This window comes from Lissotriton vulgaris, chromosome 4_1, assembly GCF_964263255.1.
Source record: "Lissotriton vulgaris chromosome 4_1, aLisVul1.2, whole genome shotgun sequence".
In the NCBI taxonomy this organism is placed as follows: domain Eukaryota; kingdom Metazoa; phylum Chordata; class Amphibia; order Caudata; family Salamandridae; genus Lissotriton; species Lissotriton vulgaris.
The window spans coordinates 1,400,578,874-1,400,593,573 of record NC_141691.1 but is presented as its reverse complement, the minus strand read 5'-3'; the positions used below and the strand labels follow the sequence as shown (position 1 = coordinate 1,400,593,573).

Here is a 14,700-nt window from a genome sequence, read left to right as displayed (position 1 = left end):
TTGAACCTATTCATAAGGCTTCGTTGCAGCACCTGTCCTGGAAGGCGGCGTTCCTTGTGGCCATTACATCGGCCCGCAGGGTGAGTGAAATTCAGGCGTTGTGTTGCCAAGAACCTTATACTGTATTTCATGCTGCTAAGGTTGTTATGCGTACTCATCCTAAATTTCTTCCCAAGGTTATTTCTGATTTTCATGTCAACCAGACCATAGCTTTGTCTACGTTTTTTCAGAATCCTTCATCTCCAGTGGAAAGGTCTCTCCATTCCCTGGATGTTAGGAGGGTGTTGAAATTTTATCTGGATAAAATCAAATATATTCGTAGGTCTGACCAGTTGTTTATCAATTATGGATCAGTCAGGACGGGTCTTGCTACCTCTAACCAGTCTATTTCTAGGTGGATTGTGTCCTGCATACAGTTGTGTTACCAAAAAGCTAATAAGACCTTGGGAGATAAGCCTAAGGCTCATTTCACCAGGGGCAAGGCTGCCACGACAGCCTTGCTCCGTAACGTGCCGATTGCTGAAATCTGCAAAGCAGCCACTTGGAAGTCGGTTCATACCTTTGCTAAGCATTACTATCTGGACACTGATGCCAGGGCAGATGCTCAGGTTGGACAGGCTTCGCAGCGGAATTTGTTCCTCAATAGTGGTGTTAGTTTATTTCTCCACCGCCGCTTTGGTGTGGGGATGGGCTTGCCATTCTATTCACTAGGTTATGACTATACACAGAGATCCTCTACTACAGAAAGAGTAGTTTCTGTCCTGTAACTCCAGTTCTGTAGTAGGGGTATCTCTGTTATAGTCATAAGCGCCCGCCCTCCTCCCCGGTGGAGATAAATATTCGTGTAAGGAATGCTACAGGTCTGGCGTGCTACGCCTTCAAAAAGAACTGAAAGTAAGAGGGACCTGCTATGCATTCTGGAATACTGGGAGAAAGTTCTGGAAAGTTCTCTTAAAGGCACAGTATCCTATTTAAGCCACATAATGGCAGCCTATGGGGCTTGTCTGTCCATGCCTTCCTCTCTATCATTCCAGAGTCTTTTACTGGTGGAGGCAAGTTTCTCTATGGTAGAAACTGGGCAGGCTGTGTTGTGTGTGGTGTTGTTTGGTGGAATTTCTAGTTGAAGTACTGGACAGTGTAGCCTGTGGATATAGGCTGCATTATTTGTCTTTAAATTCTCTCTTAAGTGTCTTTGCAGTTTCTGCATGATTTGACAATTTAAGAGATTATTTTTGATTGCCGGGGTCCACGCACATGGGCGGGACTATTCACTAGATTATGACTATAACAGAGATACCCCTACTACAGAACTGGAGTTACAGGACAGAAACTACTCCATCTGGATGAATCCCCTTAATTTCCAGTGCTGCCACTCACAGAAAATTACGTTCATATATAAGGTTGATCTAGACCTCCTGCTTACTTTTCGCTGTTTGGATTCTCTTTTCACCTTAAGAGCTACACGCATACTATGGTGTTTATCACAATGGGATCAAGCCTGTGCAGGAGGAGTAGGCGGAGTGTGGAGCTGGTGGTGGATTTTTGAGCCCATCACAACCCGTCCAATGATAGAGGGGATGGAGTTGGAGCCCAGCACTTCCTGAGCAGATCCTTACACGCTCCCCACAAAACATACTGCAGAGGCTTCTAAATGAGTTGCCTCATGGGCAGTTTTCTACCGGCATGACCATTATTGTTAGGCCCCAGCCGGTACAATAATTTTAAAAATCACCGAAGCCAGTAATTGTGTTCCTTATTACTACATACTTCATGCAGCAAATATTTTAAAATAAAATCCCTTCAAAATCTGCTCTGGGGTTCCCTTAATGATATCTGACTGAGTAAAAGAAACAAAAACTGAACATTCATGTTACAAATGAATACAGAAGATTTTATATGGGGTTCTATTTAAGTATGACATCCAGGTCACTGTTGTTTCCTATATATTAGAATCATACTCGCCCCCTGCAAAAAAAAGCTAACAAAGTCAAGTGCTAAGGATGCAAAGTCCATCAAAAATAGCCCCAAATATGGAGAGACAAGTAAAGCTGCGGGGACTAGTTTAAGAACTAAGCATGTGGACTTAACAAGCGATAAACAGAACATAGATGCATTATTTTATAAAATGCACGGAAACATTGATTGTATTGAGAGGCTGGTTTTATCAGAAATAAGAACAGTGCAAAAGGATATTGCAAAGTTACTGGATATGGTAAATGCTCTCCAATTGTCAAAAATGCTATTGAATGCAAATGACAGAATAGATGTGAAACACAAGTTGGGCCTAAAAATGTGATAACGTGAATCATGAAAGGGCCCTCCCTGTATTACGTATTGATTCTTGTGTTGTTGAACCACAGTTCGTGCATACACCAACATTAGAGGAGAAAAGAGAAAATGGTGTCAGGAAAGTGAATAACCAAACTCAATCTGGTTCACAACATGTGTTTTTAGATTTACCCCCTCAAGCGACCCCATACATGATCATTTTGAAACTATCTGGTAATATGATTGAAACCTGGGAATCTTTTAATTGGCTTAAGGCAAACACCTCTTGTAGTACTCTGTGCTTAGCGTATGATATTATTATGGTCAGACGGGTTAGCTGAGTTGGCAAATCAACAAAAACGGCTGATGGGGATTGTGTAATTGTAAACTTCCGCCGTTCTCGAGTTGTAGGATTATTGTTAGAGCAACTCGCTCCTAACCAAGATTGGCAACCTGAATATAATACAGACCATATTGTTGCTTTACCATTGGGATACTTCTATAAATCCAGTATGGACTTACTCTATGGGCTGGTCCAAGCTAGGCCGATCAGTCAATCGTACTTTAAAATACCAATTATGTCAAATAGGTTTGATCCACTAAGGAGGAGTAGTGAGGTGGATGGACTGCGCCCACACATAGCAGATTGGGAATTGGTGGTGGAGGACGAACTGGCTGCTAAATCAAAAAAATCCCCTCACTGAAAGTAATAGTCTGTACAGATCAGGATGAAGCCTATGATGGCATAACATCAATAATTCTAGCGAGAATAAGATTACTATAAATATAGAGACACATAGCTCCATACACACAAGAAAGCCTACCATGATGGCTGATTTAAATCCTTCTAGCTATCCACAGCAGGAACTCTTACACATCATGACATGGAATGTAGCTGGGGAAAGGAGTAAATTGCGGGATGCCACCTGGTTTAAAAGCATTCAACAATGTGATGTGGTTTTAATACAAGAAATATGGCTTATCGATATTTTTTTCATAAACTGGTTTAAAACAATTAAAATGCTTAAAAATTGATTATTGTTACTTTTGTATATAAATGGATTTTAGTATGCTTTTATGGACATTATGTATGTTCCGAATAAAGCATGATTTGATTTGAAATCCAGGTCATTGCAAACTCTTTAAAAAAAAAAAAAAAAGAATGAACAAATGGCCCTTTTATTATTTTGAAAGGGTGGCAGGCATACTTCCGAGGCTAGCAGCGCGGTCCTGGAGAAGAGACTGTAAAACCCCTGATGGACATCAGCTTTGGAGATCCTCCATTCAATGATCTGGAAACCTGCTTATCCGCAGTGGTTTCCACTTAAATCTTGAGCTACATTTTCCGTGAGCAGTGTGCTAACTGAACAAGATAACCTAATGCAGCGCTCCACTTGCAGTTTTACATTTGTTAATGGCTTGAGCACCTTTTCAGTGTTCACCCTCTACGGGCAGAGCGTTGTCCCTGTCCTCATACGAACTTGTCTGTGCTTTACAGCGGATTACAGTGAATGTTTTCTTTCAGTAAGACTTCACACCTGCGTCATAAGTGGTTATCTTGCTTACCACCTTCCACCGTTTTGAAGGAAACTATTGCTATAAATTGCTTTAGCATTTAGTTTTAGCTAAAATCACCCAAGGCTGCTGTAATCGCATGAGAATTCAGCAGTGAGAGCTGGCCAGTTTCCTCTCGGCATTCACTTTTAGTTGGAGGGGACATACTATGGCATGACTTCTTTAAAGCTGGATAATCTCCATAACACTGCTTAGCTTCTGTTTTCTGCTTGAACAGTTTTAATGCTTGAGTTTAGCAAGTTACTCCGTCGTGAGCTGACACCATTATCCCTTTGCAGTCATATGTATTTATTTTGCATATGCCATCTGGCATACTATAAACTTAAATTGCTAGGTTATGTAATGTAGGTGCAACGGAATTCTACGCTGCAGGACTTTAGGGTTCTTCTGTAGGTTGGTGCTGCAGTTTTAACACCAATGTTTATAGGGTTAATACACATTCATGGCCTTTCCGAATGGAATGGCAGTCAGGAGATCGTGACCATGTGGAATGGGGTCAGTAGATTTGGAGAAATAGACTTTTAAAGTCTGAGTGTGGGCATGTTTATAGGAGGGATTTCTCAACATAGATTACTTTTCCCATCCTACATTTTGTACCTGAGCACAGATTTTATGAAACTGACTTTTGCATTGACAGAAAATTAAAATGATCTGCATTAAAATCATTTTTCGTTTGCCTCTGCGGGCAGTCTGGAGACACGCCTCTGCCATAGCGGAGGAGCCGCTCCAGCCTTTCTATTGTATTTGTAAGCATTTTCTCAATATAAACTCCATCCCTTTTGTATTTTCCAGAGCGTTCACAACGTAAAGTTCCTTCATACAGTATTTGCCATGGAGTTAACAATGTAAAACAACTCTTTATTTTATCAGAGGGTACTCAAAGTAAAATCCCTTCCTCTGGCATTTGTCAAACACCTCACAACGTTAAAGACCTTCCAACTGAATAACATTTCCAGTTTTTTAGGGAAAAGCAATGCAGCTTAAACAACACCACTCTTATTTCAGCGAGCTACCATCCTTTAAAAAAAGTGAGAAAGACCATATTAGTCGGAGTCAAATCTATCAACAGGTTGCAATTAGGAACCGTCTAGGTACACCAAGAACAGCCACTACCTAAACAAAGCCAATAAAAAAACATCAATCAGAATTAAAAGGTCAACAGTGCTTTTAGCAATTGTTTCATCATCATGTTGCATCTGCAGTTGCTTAAAGAACTACTTACTTTATGCCACACCACCAAAAACAAATTCCAGGCCTAATGGCACAGAATGTAACCTGCCACAAATGCCAAACACCTGATAGCCCATTGAAGCATCTGCCAACCAGGCCTAATGGCACAGAATGTAACCTGCCACAAATGCCAAACACCTGATAGCCCATTGAAGCATCTGCCAACCAAGAAAAAAGAGAAGGTGGCCAATCTATGCAAGGGGTTCACCCAAAACCCGCTCTCTCTGTACTTTTTAAAGGTAACATCAGTCTCAAACAGCTAGAGGTGTCTGTAGCAGTCACTGCTACATCAGTCTCCATAGGTAACTACCCAGAAGGTGTGAAGGGGGAGAGCAACTATGTTGATTCCATATACTGGAATACCTGGGAATGAGGGAAAGTGGCAGTTTATAATATGCAGGCACTTGTGGCAGTGGAGTTCCCAAAGGTTACTTGGTCAGTAGGGCCCTTTATATCGGTGCCATGGAGAATGAGGTCCCTTCTAAAGTTTGCAGAAAGATGATTGATTGCTATTGGGACCTAACCAGGCTAGATGGGCCATCTGTGGGTGGCAATTACTCAGGGGCGCATTACGGTCCATTATTTCTTTTCCACCCTGCAACACAAGAGAAAGACCCGCCATATGCAAATCAGTACGAAAACTTCTCCTCATGGGAACAGCCTTCTGAACTGCCAGGCGAGGCCTCCTCTAGAAGATACCACAAGCAACCCCAGACCAGTTGCGCACAACTTGGGGCTCGTCAGTAGGTTGTAGCTTGAGTTCTATTGTACAATGTGCAAGGGGCCCAGGTATGTGCATACCCACCACACTTAAGGCATCAACTGCAACAACAACACGATTATAGAATGCTTGTGTTGCTCAAATATGAATTTACCTTGAAAAGCAAAGGCAAAAGGTGTTTAACAAAACAGGAACAGTTGGTTTAATTAAACACTTTGGCTGAGTGCACAGTTACAGACGTGGGTCTGAGGACTGTCTCAAAGTACAATCGATTTGAGCGCCGTTATATACATTTCTTGAAGCATCATAAAACAATTCATAGAATCTTTTTAGGTAAATAAATGCGGGCCTAGTCATGGAGTCATAAATTACTCCCACCGGATATCAAATGCAGGTGACTCTTGACTTTGCGTGGACACAATGAGGGCCAGTGGGTAATTTGTCCAGATGTCCGGCATGGGGAGCGAGTGATCACTCTGTTTGAGGTGTCCTGATTGGCTGGGTGTTCCTAATTTAATGTGGCATCTAACTTTATAGTGTTTTGGGAACTCGCTCCTCTCTGACCATGTGCGCTTTATCCGGGCCAGTCTTCCCAGACCATTGTGGTGTCACTGCCTTACTTTGGGATTCATCTGGGTTTTTCCTGTTTGCATGTTTGATCTGCTGGTTATGTGTCATCCCACCAGCGGCGAGTCCTCTGCTATGGCAGAGGAGTGTTGCCCTGCTAACTTTCAGCAGTGCAAGGAAAGGAAACCTAAAATGATAATAACTGAGTTATCATTTTATGTTTCCGTGCTGCTTTGCGGGCGGGTTGTAGAGACTGTTCTACTCCTGGAGCTGGGCAGGGGAGGAGTGGTTTGCTAACTAGGTGCACATGACCATCTGAAAGAAACAGGTTAGTATTAGATTCCTTACCTTAGAATATCCCCAGGCGTCAGACTGGATCCGGAAACTTTTGCGTAGCAGTACCCTTGCGCGTCGGTAGGCGTCTTCTGCGGCTCCGCGTTCGGCGTCGTTGGCGCCGGGATGGCGTCGCCGGAGTACTTAGACGACGCCCTCGCGCGCCGACGTCAGTTCTTCTTTTTTCCGCGCCAGCAAGCGCCGATCCGGAAAAAGTTATACCCAAGTCATTTTTTGACTAACTTTTTCAATCCTTTTTGATCGTCTTTCGAAGTCTCTCGACTCCGACGGTGCCTGTAGGGATGCCCTGTTCAAACCCTGCGCCGATTGTTGCCGACTGATGTCGTTAACCGACGCCGACTGATGTCGTTAACCGACCCCCATCGCCAATGCCTTCGCTGTCTGGGCCCCGACCACGACGACCAGTCCTCCTCCGACTGCCAGGCCCTGACGTCCAAAGCTAGACGGGAGCGGTCCCGCAAGCGACTCGAGCTCCGTCAGTCAGACCCGCGCCGCTCGAGGTCCCGGTCCGGAAGGAGGTCGAGGGACCGTTCGCGGGGCCGGAGTCACCACAGTTCTGGGAGTCGTCATCAGTCTTCAGGCTCGAAGTCCTCAGGTAAGAGGCACAAGAAGTCTAAGAGGCGACATCGCTCTTCTGACTCCCCCCGACGCTCGCGTGACGCGGCCGGGGTTTCGGGCGACACCGCCCCCGCGGCTCCGCTGGAGCCGCTGGCGTCGCGGCCTGCTTCATATCCGCCGGTCCCTGGGCAGAACGAGACGCCAGAGGAGATCGGGGCCTTACTCATGGCCATGAGGTCGCTCACTCTTTCGTCTGGTTCCGCGGCGCCTTCGGGCCAAGGGTGTCGCCCCCGACGCCATCCCAGGACGACTCTGTCCCCGGTCCTACCCTCGATTTGGGTCCGGCGTCGGAGCGGCGCCGCTCGGCGCCGTATTCGACGCCGCTTGGAGATTTCTACTTCTACGACCCGGCCCAATCCTTTGAACCTGAGTACCAGGTGATGGGTGGCGAGGAGGATTGGGAGGGGTCCGAGGACCCTCTGGCACATGAGTGCCAGTCTTCTCAGAACTGGGCAGGTGAGCTTGGGGAGGCCAGTGGTCTGGACACTTCGCCCGACACTGGTTTGGTCTCCCCTCCTACCGTGGCTACAGAGGAGTGGGCTGCCTATAGTGTGGTGCTGACGCGGGCTGCCAAGGCCTTGGGCCTTGAGCTCCCCGTCGCGGCCGTGAGGACTAACCTCCTCACCGAGGTCCTAAACCGCAGGCAAGCTCGGCCCAGCCTCTGCTGCTGTTTAATGAGGCCTTGTCAGACGTTCTTCTGGGCACTTGGTCCAAGCCTTCTACAGGTCCGCCTGTATATAGGAACATGGCTAGGCGCCAACCCCCGGCTCCGGGCGACCCTTGCTTCCTGTCCACCCACCCCACCCCCGAGAGCCTGGTCATCCAGGCCTCTAACTCCCAGACCGCATTCCCGACGGCTCCCCCCGATAGGGAATCCAAGAGGTACGAACAGTATGGTAAAAAGATGTTCTCCTCACTTAGTTTGGGGTTGCGGTCAGTCAACACCACGTGCCTCTTGGGCCGTTACACCCACTCTCTGTGGGACACGTTCACGGAAGTGCTGCCACAATGTCCGGAGGGGGTCCGGACTAAACTCACCCAAGCCCTTGTGGAGGGTCTAGATGCGGCACAGTATTCCATCCGGTGTGGGCTGGATACCACGGACTCGCTGGGCAGAGCGATGGCAACGACGGTGGCGATTCGTCGCCACGCCTGGCTAAGGTCCGCCAACTTTTCGGCTGATGTCCAACACACCCTTATGGACATGCCGTTGGATGGCCGTCGCCTCTTTGGCGACAAGGCAGACAGTGCGCTTGAGCGCTTAAAGGACTCCAGGGCTATGGCCAAGTCCTGGGGCCTCTCGGCCCCGCGCCAGCAAACTGATGCCTTTCGTGGCCAAGGAAGGGGCATCCCCACACGTCCTGCCAGCCACAGTCCGCAGACTAACATCCAGCGTGGTGGCGGACGTGGTAACCACTGTGGCGGCGGTCGGGGACAACGGCAAGGGGGCCATCGAGCGCGTTCCTGGGCCAGAAGTAGGGTGTGGTTGTTACACTCACTACTTTCTGGTTCCCAAAAAAGGCAATGGGGGCCTACGCCCTATCTTGGACCTGCGGAATGTCAACGGCTTCCTCCGGAAGGAGAAGTTCAAGATGCTGACTTTGGCTTGGGTCTTAGCTGCCCTGGACCCGGGAGACTGGATGGTAGCATTGGACTTGCAGGACGCTTATTTTCACATCCCCGTCCTGCCGGCCCACCAGCGTTACCTACGGTTCACGGTAGGCCACAAGCACTTTCAGTTTACCGTGCTCCCCTTCGGCCTTACCAGCACCCCACGGGTGTTCACGAAAGTGATGGCGGTGGTCGCAGCTCATCTGCGCAGGTTAGGGGTTTCAGTCTTCCCCTACCTCGACGACTGGTTGTTGAAGGCGGGCTCGCCCCAAACAGTCGTCAGCCACCTCCAGACTACGGACGACCTCCTTCACCTGCTGTGGTTCTCCATCAATGTGCCAGAGTCACACCTGTGTCCCTCTCAGAAGCTCCTCTTCATCGGAGCGGTTCTAGACTCAGTGCAGTTTCGGGTTTATCCTCTCGGACAGCAGGTTCGGGATATTCAGGTTCTGATTCCGATCTTTCAACCGTAATCCCGAGTCTCGGGCAGGTTGACGCTGCAGCTTCTGGGGCTGATGGCCTCCTGCATTCTTCTGGTGCATCACGCCCGGTGGCAGATGCGGGCTCTGCAGTGGTACCTGAAGTTTCAGTGGGCCCAGCATCAGGGTAACTTGTCCAACCATGTCTTGATCTCGGAGGGCACTGCAAGAAAGTTGCAGTGGTGGCTCACGGACCGCGATTGGGTCAGCGGCAGATCCCTCTCCCAACCGGAGCACGTAGTTGTGACGGACGCGTCCCTCCAGGGCTGGGGGGGCCACATGGGAGAGGCGGAGATCAGAGGCCTCTGGTCTCCGACGGAGTCCCGGCTACACATCAACCTTCTGGAGCTGCGGGTGATCCGGCTTGCACTGAAGGCATTCCTCCCCTCTGTCCGGGGGAGTGTAGTGCAGGTGTTAACGTACAACACCACCGCCATGTGGTACTCCAACAAACAGGGCGGGGTGGGGTCGTGAACCCTATGCAAGGAGGCTCTGCGCCTCTGGCAGTGGCTGGAACATCAGGGCATGACCCTGGTGGTTCAACACCTGGCAGGTTCCCTGAACGCCAGATCCGACAAACTCAGCCGTCGGTGCATGATGGATCACGAATGGCGTCCAAACTCGGACGTGGCGCAAGGCCTCTTTCAGCAGTGGGGAGAGCCTTGGTTAGATCTATTCGCCACAGAAAAGAACGCGCAATGTCATCAGTTCTACGCATTGGAATTTCCACGGTGGCACTCGCTCGGAGACGCTTTTCGTCGCGAGTGGAGCTGCGGTCTGTTGTACGCCTTTCCGCCTATACCACTTCTGCCCAGAGTGCTGAAGAAGATCAGACGTGACCGGGCCCAAGTTATTCTTGTGGCTCCGGACTGGGTGCGGAGATACTGGTATCCCGAGCTACTCAGCATGTCTGTCGATCCCCCGATTTTTCTGCCTCTTCAGGCGTCCTTCTGTCGCAGCAGCAGGGGACGGTCCTCCACCCGAACCGGTCTAGTCTCCACTTACATGCGTGGAGATTGAGTGGCGGCAGTTGAGGCAATTTGACTTGCCTCCTGAAGTTTGTAATGTGATTCTGGCAGCCAGGCGTCCCTCCACAAAATCGGTATACGCCTGCAGGTGGAACAAATTTGTGGCATGGTGCACAGCAAAGGCTGTGGATCCCCTTTCTGCCCCTCTTTCAGAGGTTCTCCTCTTTCTTCTCTCTCTTGCCCAGCAGGGCTCTGCTCTGGGCACTATCAAGGGCTACTTCTCTGCTATTTCTGCCTTCTTAAGGCTCCCTGATCAGCCCTCTTCGTTCAAGTCCCCAGTTGTAAATAGGTTTTTGAAGGGCATCACTCATATGTTTCCTCCTTTTCCTTTCGTGATGCCTCAGTGGGACTTGAACCTTGTTCTGACCTATCTGATGTGAGCTCCTTTCGAGCCACTTCCTAACTGTCCTCTTCGCCTCCTTACTCTGAAGACTGCATTCCTGGTTGCCATTACCTCTGCCAGGAGGGTGAGTGAGCTCCAGGCTCTTTCCTCTAAACCTCCCTTCCTTTCTGTCCATCCGGACAAAGTTGTGTTGCGGACGCGACCCTCTTTCCTGCCCAAGGTAGTCACAGCCTTCCACATCGGGCAGTCCATCACCTTGCCCACCTTCTTTCCGCCTCCGCATCCCTCGAAAGGAAGAGAGGCTCCACCGTCTGGACCCAAAGCGTGCGCTCTCATTCTACTTGGATCGCACACGCTTGTTCCTGGTGGATGACCAACTCTTTGTGGGTTACGTGGGCGCTAAGAAAGGTCGGACGGTGCACAAGTGGACCATCTCTCCGTGGGTCGTGTTGTGCATCACGGTATGCTGCTCGTTGGCTAAAAAGGAGCCTCCTGTTGGGCTGATGGCCCATTCCACTCGGGCCACGGCGGCTACTACTGCCCTGGGTCTGGGAGTCCCCTTGCTGGACATCTGTAAGGCAGCTACGTGGGCCTCGTTGCACACGTTTGCAAGACACTACTGCCTGGATAGCCAAGTCCGGAGAGATGGCTTCTTTGGCCCTTCCGTTCTCCAGGACTTTCTATTGTGATCATTGGTTTGCAGACCCATCACCGGGGTTGGTATTGCTGGGGTATCTATTCTAAGGTAAGGAATCTAATACTAACCTGCTACTTTCAGATGCACAAGTTACTTACCTTCGAGAACGATATATCTGTAAGAAACAGTAGTTAGTATTAGATTCCTTACCGCCCCACCCATCCTCCCCGTTCTGCGAACCGATATCTAGGGTTAAGGTCATCCCTTTTCAGGGCCATAGTTTTATGGCACCAGTGTTGGTTTTTATCATGGCTCTGCGTTTCAGGGGCGGAAAAGCTTTGTATAAGAACTGACGTCAGCGCGCGGGCGGCGTCTAAGTACTCCGGTGACGTCATCCCGGTGCCGACGACGGACGCGGAGCTGCAGACGACGCCTACCAACGCGCAATGGTACTGCTACGCAAAAGTTTCCGGATCCAGTCTGACGCCTGGGGATATTCTAAGGTAAGGAATCTAATACGAACTACTGTTTATTACAGATATATTGTTACCGAAGGTAAGTAACTTGTGCGTTAGGCCGGCCCTCTGGGACCATTCAAACAGTCATGCGCACTTTCCGTGTTCTCCATGCAGGCTGCATTACATGTGATTGGTCAGGGGAGCCTGGCTGTGCTTCCTATTCCTTGAGTTCGACGGAGGAGAGCAGGAGCAGAAACTTGGGGCCTGGCGACAAGGTGCTTGTTTTTTTGTAAAAAAAAATTACATTGCACCCCCACCCTCCACCCCCCTGCATGCCCCTGCCCCCCATCCCTGCACCCGCCTCACCACCTGCGCCGGCCGCAACTGCATCCCCCCTTCTGATCTGTCAATCAGTTGCTTCAGACCCAGGTTGCAGGACCTGCTTGACCATGTATTTCTGATTCAGGGTTGATGGAGAGGTCAGATCGGGTGACTTCGACAACAGTGATTCGATTTCATTTTTAAGCACACATTTACCATTGCTTACATTGACATCAATATTAACAGTTAATTAATCTCAGCCACTGGTAATCGCTCGAATGGTATGCCGGTCCATCTTTTCCTACCCATCATGCCACTGTAAACAAGGCCCGCCCTAAGCAAATCCGCAAACCACCCTGCTCCTCATCGGAACAATCTGTCCTAAACCGCCATGCAAGCCCCTCCTACTCTACCCAGAAGGTCCAAAAGCAACCTTTTTCTGTTTCACCCTGCTTGGGGATACCAGTAGCATGTAGTTTGAGTCCTGTGTGCCATAGGGCTCAAACTACACACTACTGTTAACCCCAAGGACCCTCGTCTTGGCATACCCGTTGCACTTAGGACATCAGCTGCAACAAGATGATGGATGAAATATGCCATGGTATAGTTTTAAATGGCTAAAGTAATAGGCTCAATACAATCCCACTAACGTTTCAAATCATTTTAGGTCCAGTCTAGAGGCAACGCTCATGCGCTGCTTGCTCTGAAAGGCATGCTGTATTAGGGTATGTACTGGAAGCCCTGCCCACTTTCTGCCTATATTTGTCGTTGGCTTGTGTCATTGTCCTTCGAAAATACTGGCTTCTGATTCGTAAGTAGGCTTGTTCGTACCGCCTTTTTTCCCTTTTTTTTACTGCCAATAACGACTGGACCTTTTACTTGGCTTGTTACACGGTCTCCGTTATTTAGTGGGTTAGCGGTATTTTCTTTAATGGTCTTTCCTTATAACCAGCACAATCCGCTTTCACTTTAACGATGATGCTGTTTTATTTAATTAATTTGCAGGGCGGTCTACATAAGTTCAGTGTAGCACATGCAAACAAGCATTTGCAATGCAACAGGTCTCGCACTTACGCGAGTTTGAGCTATTGGCATTGTAAATGACAATGCCTTTTATTTATGTTTTGGTTTTTGAAACATAAATAAAACGCATTGTCATTTAACGCATTGTCATTTACAGTGCCAATAGCTTAAACCTGCGTAAATGCGAGACCTATTGCATTGCAAATGCTTGTTCATCATCAGTTTCTAGAGACTACTATCCTCTTGTTGACTATGTCCATAGTTTTAAAATGTGGTTAAAGGAACTCTTTTGGAAACTTAAAAAAGGCTTTTTAAGCCTTCCTTGGCAATACATTTGCTTTGATTTTTAGATGGGCAGAATTCTATTTGCAGACCTAAAGGATGCTAAAAGTCATCAGTTTATGCCCCAAAGGGAGTCTCCGTATAAAAAAGAAAAGGATTTATTTAGGTATTTGGAGACTTTTCTGTTTTTTAATTTTACATTTTGCATGTAGTCAATTTGAACAACTAAATGTAATTGACTATTACAGTATAGGTATGTACATGGTCAAACAAGGTACAACAAAATACTTAATTGCATAGGTTTACTACAGAAAAATAAACAAAACATTGAGGAGTTAACAATGAACAGGAACAATTTATTTAGTGCGTAAGGTACAAGAAAAAGCCATGCTCCTTCTCGAACAATTTATAAGATACACTGTAGTTCGTACAGGCTGTTCACATGGTATTAATTTGTACATTCAAAGCGAGATGTAGCCCAGTAAATGACTGCATACATCTAAAATGAATATTCACATGTGTGCATGGTCAGAACCCATTCGGGGACCATAGAGCAGCAGGGGTTACTGGCCCACAAATTTGGAGGGTAGTTTTAACACCGATATCCCGGGGCATTATCTACTGTGGCAATGCAGAGTTGGTGCCAAGTACATTCTTCCTACATTTAATTCTCAGAATAGTGAGGGCGAGATGTCCAAGGCTTCTCATGGAAATTCCGTGAAGGTAGATACTTAGAATTAAAGCAAAGCGGTTTTGCATTGGGAACTCTGACAAAGGTGATAAGAAACGTTTTTGCTTTTCAAGGGCATGCAAATGTGAATGGCAAGGTATCTTTAAGAAGGCGAGACCTGGTTTTGACAAGACGTGCTAAATATTGTGTACAGTAACTCTCACCGATTGTACTTCTTTGAGCACCAAAGTAGCGCACATTTTGTTAAATTAGTTGTAAACAATTATAAATGAGTTATACAATTATTGATGGGGTATGTGTTCAGTTTGCAGTTGGACCATCGACCTCCACGTGTAAATGTTTCAGGTATTCAGCAGACTTCCTTGTTCAGTCCTCTGGCACATTCTCCAATTTACTTCAGGGTGTGCCAAGAAATAACAACAATAAATGCCCTATACATCTGTCAGATCAAACTTCTGTTTAGGGCTGAAAGTGAAATTGCATAATTTTCCTTA

At 47.7% G+C, this 14,700-nt stretch overlaps 1 protein-coding gene across 1 annotated transcript in view; it reads left to right on the top strand.

Moving 5' to 3' along the window:
- OSBPL1A (oxysterol binding protein like 1A) overlaps window positions 1–14,700 on the top strand; it is a 2,145,795-nt gene that overhangs the window by 1,523,044 nt on the left and 608,051 nt on the right. The gene's annotated exons all lie outside the window — the stretch shown is intronic.